Raw genomic sequence first — 7500 nt, forward strand, 5'->3', positions numbered from 1 at the left:
AAAAAAAAAAAAAAAAAAAAAAAAAAAAAAAAAAAAAAAATTAAAAAATTTTTTTATAATTTTGTGTGTGTGGTGTGTGGTGGTGTGGTGTGGGTTGGTGTGTGTGTGTTGTTGTTTTTGGGGTTTTTATGTATGTTATTTATAGAATATATATATAGAGTTTAATTATATATAAAATATATATATAATATATTATATTAAGATAATATAATATATATAAAATTAATATATAAAATTTTTTTTTTTTTTTTTTTTTTTTTTTTTTTTTTTTTTTTTTTTTTTTAACGAGGTTCATTCGGGACCCCCGGGTACGCATGATATTAATTGTAGTTTCCTGTTGTGATGCTCTTGGATAGTGTGGTAGGGCCCCCAGCTTTCCACGGAGAGTCCGGTGTTACCTTTTTGGGGGTAATCATTCGGGCTTGGGACCAGCACACACACACGCGGCCACACACACACACGCACACGCACACGCACACGCACCGCACACGCAAACGCAAGAACGCACACCACACACACACGAACGCACACGCACACACACACACACAAACACACACACAACAAAAAAATATATTTTTAAAACCACACACAAAAACACACACAAGAATATATATATATATATATATAGATAATATATATTATTATATATTTATTAAAAATATATAATGTATATTTAAAGAGTTTACTTAATTAGAGTTATTAATTTTCGAGGGTTTCATTATGTTGTTTTTCTGCGGGTTTTATTGACTTTGCTCGAGAAAAAAAGGAAAACATTCCAATATTAAAGAATAATTAAACAAATTACATTTGGTTAAAAAATAAGTGTATATCTTTGAATGATGGCCCGGCCCCACAGCAAAACGTTTCGTATCTTAAAAAAAATGAATAGAAAATTTTTTTGCATGATAAAAACGTCAGTTGCGAGTTCCTATTTAACCTGTAACAAAGACAATAAGCAACAAAAAAGAAAACACCACCTTAAACATTCCACACACCCACACACATATATGTGTGATATATATATATATAAATATATATATATATATATATATATATAGATGATATAGATATAGATATAGATATAGACAGATATATATGTGTGTATGTGTGTGTGTGTATACCACATACATACATACATACTACACACATACAAAAAAACATCTATATATATAGTATATTAGATATATATATATATATATAGATTATAGAGATACATATAGTGATATAGATTAGATATATATACTAGAGATATATAGATAATATAATATAAATATATATATAAATGTACACACACACACACACACACACACCAAACATATAGATATCAATATAGATCTAATTATAATAGATATATATTACTAATATATATATACATTATATATATGTGTGTATGTGTGTGTGTATACATACATATCAACATACATTCTACAGAAATATATATATATATATTATATATATAGATATACATATCTATATATATATTAATCTATAATAGTATATATATATATATATATATATATAATATATATTATGTCTATGAAGATACAGACACACATATATAAATATAAAGAAATATAAATATATATATATAGAGAGATGAATATATATATATATCTGCATATATGTAGATATAGATATATTAAAGAGTGAATAATTATATAGTAGGTATATGGGTGTGTGTGTGTGCGTGTGTTGAGTGTGTTTGTGTGTGCAGATATTGTATGTATATAAAGATATCTTAATATATATGTATGTATATGTGTGTGGTGTTGTGTGTGTGAGTGTGTTTGTGTGTGCAGTAAGCATGTATCATGTGTTTGTGTCAGTATATATATATATATAATATTATATATAGATATATGTATCTAGTACTGGATATAGATATAGAAGCATGATAGACGATATATATATATATATATCATATATGTAGATATAAATATCTCTAACTATATATATTATATAGATATATATTATATATCTATATATATATATTTATATATTATATATAATATATTATACTATCTATATACTATATTATATATTATATATATATAAAATGTAAATGTATTGTATATAAATGAATATATATATTCAAATGTTAGTGTGTGTGTATGTATGTATACCTTATATATATATAGATATATTATAGATATATATATATAGATTAACTAGATATAGATATATATTGATTATCGATAAATAAATACACCAACCTCCCTGAACAGGACTGAACCTAGGTTCACCACCGGATGAAACCGGAGGCCAGTGCTAAACCATCATTCCACACGACCCAAAAAATAAAAAGGAGGTGACAACTAGGATGGACTAGCTCCATGAGACATTGCCTATCTACTCATACTTGAGTAATGATAGCGAAGTTTAACGCTCACTTCCGTGGATTTAAAAATCAAATCTAAGTCAGGATATACTGAGGTGCTTTATGAAAGATGGAATAATGCAATGCCGCACTGGCCCTCAGCTCAGGTTTTATAACCGGAGTGACCTAGGTTCGGTCCTGGTTCAGGTTGTTATATATATATAGTATAATATATATATATATAATATATATATATATATATATTATAATATATATACTATATATAGATATATATGCGTATATACACATATACATATATACATACATAATGTATCCATAATATGTACGTATGTGCTGTTGTATGCAAATATATAAAGGTGTAAGTATGGGATACCTATTATGTATGTATATATATGTTATATATATAATATATATATTATACATCTATATAACATAATATCGTATATATCTATATCTATATATATATATTATATATATATATAGGTATATATTATAATATAATATATATATATCATTATATAATATATTAGATATATATATATATATATATATTATATATAATATAGATATGTGTGTGGGGTGTGTGGTGTGTGTGTGTTGTGTGGTGTGTGTGTGGATGTGTATAATATATATCAATATATATAGATATATATATATTATTATATATGAGAAATATATTATATATATATATCTGTGTATATACACATATGTAGGAGTATTATATTTACACTGTATATATCTTAGACATATGTGTGCAATGTATATAAGAGTAATATATAATATATACATATATATATATATTTTAATATTATATATATATATATATCATACCCCTATATATATATATATATATTAGATATGTGTGGGTGTGTGTGTGTGTGGTGTGTATGTGTGGTGTGTGTGTTTGGTGTGTGTGTGTGTTCTCTATATACATTATGTATGAGTCTACTTTACACTGTATAAATCTAGACATAGGGTCTATATGTCTATATATATATTAGAGATATTATTATATATAGATAGATATATATTAGATGATAGACATACATATACATACATGTGTGTGTGTGTGCGTGGGTGTGTGGGTGTGTGTGTGTGTGGTGTGTGTGGTGGACTTTCTATGTATATTGATAGGATAGATAGTTAGAGATAGAATATACAAATATAAATAAATAAAGTATACCTATTAATTTTTTTTTAAGATGTGATATAGATAGATAGAGATAATATTAATAGTATAGAATATATAATATATATTTACAAATAAAAAAAATAACAAATACCTATATATACTTATATATATTATAAATATATATATATATATCTATAATATTGTATGTATGTATATAGTCCAGTGCGGGTAAATAGAGATGGTACTCGATAAAAACACCGGGCGAAGGCAAAGGCAAAACCAACGCTTCTAAAATTGCTAGAACAAAAATCATGGAAGCCCACATGATCGTCAAGGCCGCGGTGGCCGAATGGTTAGAGAGTCGGAATCAAGACGGTTCAACGACGGCAATCGAATCGAGGGTCGAGTCACCGACCGCCGCGTGGTCCCTTGGGCAAAGGACTTCACCTTGATTGCCTAGCCACTGGGTGGGCCAAGCCAGCCCAAGTCAAGCGCTGGTCACAAGCCCGGGATAAAATAAGAGGAATGATAAACCTAAAAGGTACCAACGGGCACTCTCCGTGGAAAGGAACTGGGGGACCCTACCACGTACTCACTCCTAAGAGCAATCACAACATGAAACCTACAATAGTATTCATGCTGTGACCACGGCGGCTCAGGACATGAACCTACCGTTAAAAGAAGACGATATATATAATATATATATATATATATAATATATAGATATGTGTGTGTGTGTGCCCTGTGTGTGTGTGTGTGTGGTGTGGGTGTTGTGTGTTTGTAAGTATCATCATATCATCAAAGGGGGCTAACGCCGACGGGAGCGCATGGCCGCATACCACCCTTCACTTTCCAGCCACGAGATCCTCGAGGCGGAGTCTAAGGCAGGCCACGGCCCAATCTCTAATTCCTCGTGACAGGTCTAGTAGGGCCCAAACCATGATCTCCGTGGTGTTGTCCCACAGGTCTCCTCCACCCAGGGTTGTCTCGCAGAGAGACAAACCTGACAGGCAGGGTCAGTCCACAGGGGAAGCGAGCCTAGGTGGCCATATTAGCCGAGTTTGGCCCCCCGATCCCGGAGTATGACAAAGTAAAAAGGGACCATACCAGTCTCACGGTGTAACCGTCAGTAGGACACGTTGGTCCGGACTAACGGCACTACATGATCCATGATCTCGTTACAAAAAGGGATCAAGACTAAGACTCCAAGACAATGGATCAGCGTACAAGGTTTCGCTTACATAGAGCAAAAACTGGCAGTATCAAGCCTTGAAGACACGCAGCTGTCCTTCTGCATAGGTACCGACAATATACAAATCGCTTGTTGAGTCGAGTTCATGGCTTATGGTGGCCAGACCAAATCCGTCTTCTACTGACTTCTTTGGTCTGAAAACCCAGAGATATGGACTACGCCACCAAGGTATGTAAAACTTTCTTAACTTCAACGTCCTCGTCGCAAAGCAGGAGCGATTTCTGAAAAGGTTCCCGAAAGGCCCACAAAGTCATGAATCTGGTCTTGGTCCAGGAGAACCTCTAGGCCTAAGGGATTTTCGCCTCATTGATAAAATGCATCAAGAGCCGCCACTAGTGATCCATATATATATAAAATTTGTATGTATGGAGTTGATGCTTTTTATGTAGTATGTATGGGGATATGATATAGATAGAGAGATATATATATAATCTATATATATATATACATATATATATATATATATATATATATATAGATATATATATATATCTATATATATATACATACATACATACATACAAACATACATTACCGCACACACCCACACACACAAATATATATATTATATATATATGTCTATAAAATATATATATATATATATATATAATATATATATAGATAGATAGATAGATAGATAGATAGATATGCATTATATATGAAGATATATAGATATACACATATGAATATATATATCTATATATTATATCGATATATAGATACTAGAGATAGATATCTATGAATATATAATATATATATATATATATATATATATAATATATACTTATATATGTTATATAATATATTCATGGACACTATATTATATATATTATATTATATATATATATAGATATATATATAGATATATATATATGTGTGTGTGTGTTTGTGTCGTGGTGCTGTGTGTGGATAGTATGTATGTATGTATTTATGTATGTATTGTATGTATGTATTGTATGTATGTATGTGTGTGTGTGTGTGTGTGTGTATGTGTGTGTGTGTATGGTATACATGTGTATATCCTCTCTTCTAGATGAATATATATATATATTCTATATATATATTATATATGCATATATTTATATATATATATATATATATATAATATATATATATATGCATATATATGTATTATATATATATATATGTATATATATTATATATATATATATATATATATTATATACGACACACCACTATGCGTGTGTGGTGTTGGGAGGTCCTAAATATATACATAAATGCATCCATACATATTCTAAAACTTATCAATAAACACAGGTACCTAAATGCCAATGCTCGTGGACCACTCATTCTCCATGTCGCTTTTGTGGTTTGGATCATAAACACGAATTAACAACTGCAAATAACCTTACTGATAATTAATAATCATAATATTTCAAGACTTTTGTTCAAAAGAAAAAACATGTCATTATTGGTGCGTAATGGACTTAATATCAGTAGCTGTACATCAAAATATCTCATCGCAATAACTGTACCTTTCATTAGGGGGTACACACCAAAAATTATATATATATCAATCCATAGAGCGATAACATAAGTAATAAATGCCCAAATCATAACAAAAACAATAAAAAACAAGAACAATAAGAATAACATTGCGGGATATTTCACCTGCCAGCATTGTGGGTACAATCAGGACAACTGGGAATAAGTCTTGCGCTAATTATACAAAGCAGTCCTATTTCATTGCGTATTATTTGCTACAGGAAACCAGGGAGAATCAATCGGTAAGTGTGCCCGGGCAGTCCACGACGCCTCCGCTAGACCTACAGCTACCTACTGACACCCACCACTGTGAACGTGTGCAGTTGGCCCCAAGGCACCTCCAGTTCCCAGGCCGAAATCTACTGCGAAATGTGCGATCTCCAACATTCCGACCCTGCTGTGGTCGTACGGTGAGTTCTTAAAAACAAAGGCAAATTTTACACAAATGTTTGTAAATGTTATATATTTGTACAAGTAGGGCTGCTGCAATCATATGGTTTAAAGAAAGTTCTTTTTTTGTGATTAAGCTTGTTTTATACAATGCCTCGACGTGTCTTTAATATGTGTGATATCTGTAATGAATGGTAAACAAAACCCTGACATTTATTAACCGTACCTCATCCAATAAATGGTTAGTTGATTCAAAAATTTAAATGCAAATATGTTTTTGATAATCAATTTGTTACTTTTTGATAGGTAATGGTCTTTTTTTAATAAACAGAACCTTTCGAGTATAAATATGTTTTCTTTACGGAAAATATTTAGATAATCTATATCTAATTACCAAATTATATATCAATATGTATGTATATTTTCTACCACATACATATATGATGCTTAAATGTAATACATAGATATATATATATATATAGATATATATATATATAGAGAGTCGATATATAGTAGATATATAATATTGTGAGTATCATCATCTCATCAGGGGAATAAGCCGACGTGGGGCGTATATATATATATATATATATATAATATAGATTATCTATATATATGATTAATAGATATATATTATATATGTGTGTGTGTTGTGTGTGTGGGTGTGTGGGTATTTATTATACCGATAGATATATAGAGAGAGAGATTAGAGATATATATAGTCTGTATGTATACTATAGAGAGAGAGATTATGCTCGAGAGATATAGAGAGATGAGATGATATATATAGGTAGACATACAGATAGAGAGATAGAGATGAGAGAAGAGAGAGTAGAATATAGAGCCATAGATATAGAGAGAGAGAGAGAAATACCACACACG

This window comes from Penaeus monodon, chromosome 40 (assembly GCF_015228065.2).
Source record: "Penaeus monodon isolate SGIC_2016 chromosome 40, NSTDA_Pmon_1, whole genome shotgun sequence".
In the NCBI taxonomy this organism is placed as follows: domain Eukaryota; kingdom Metazoa; phylum Arthropoda; class Malacostraca; order Decapoda; family Penaeidae; genus Penaeus; species Penaeus monodon.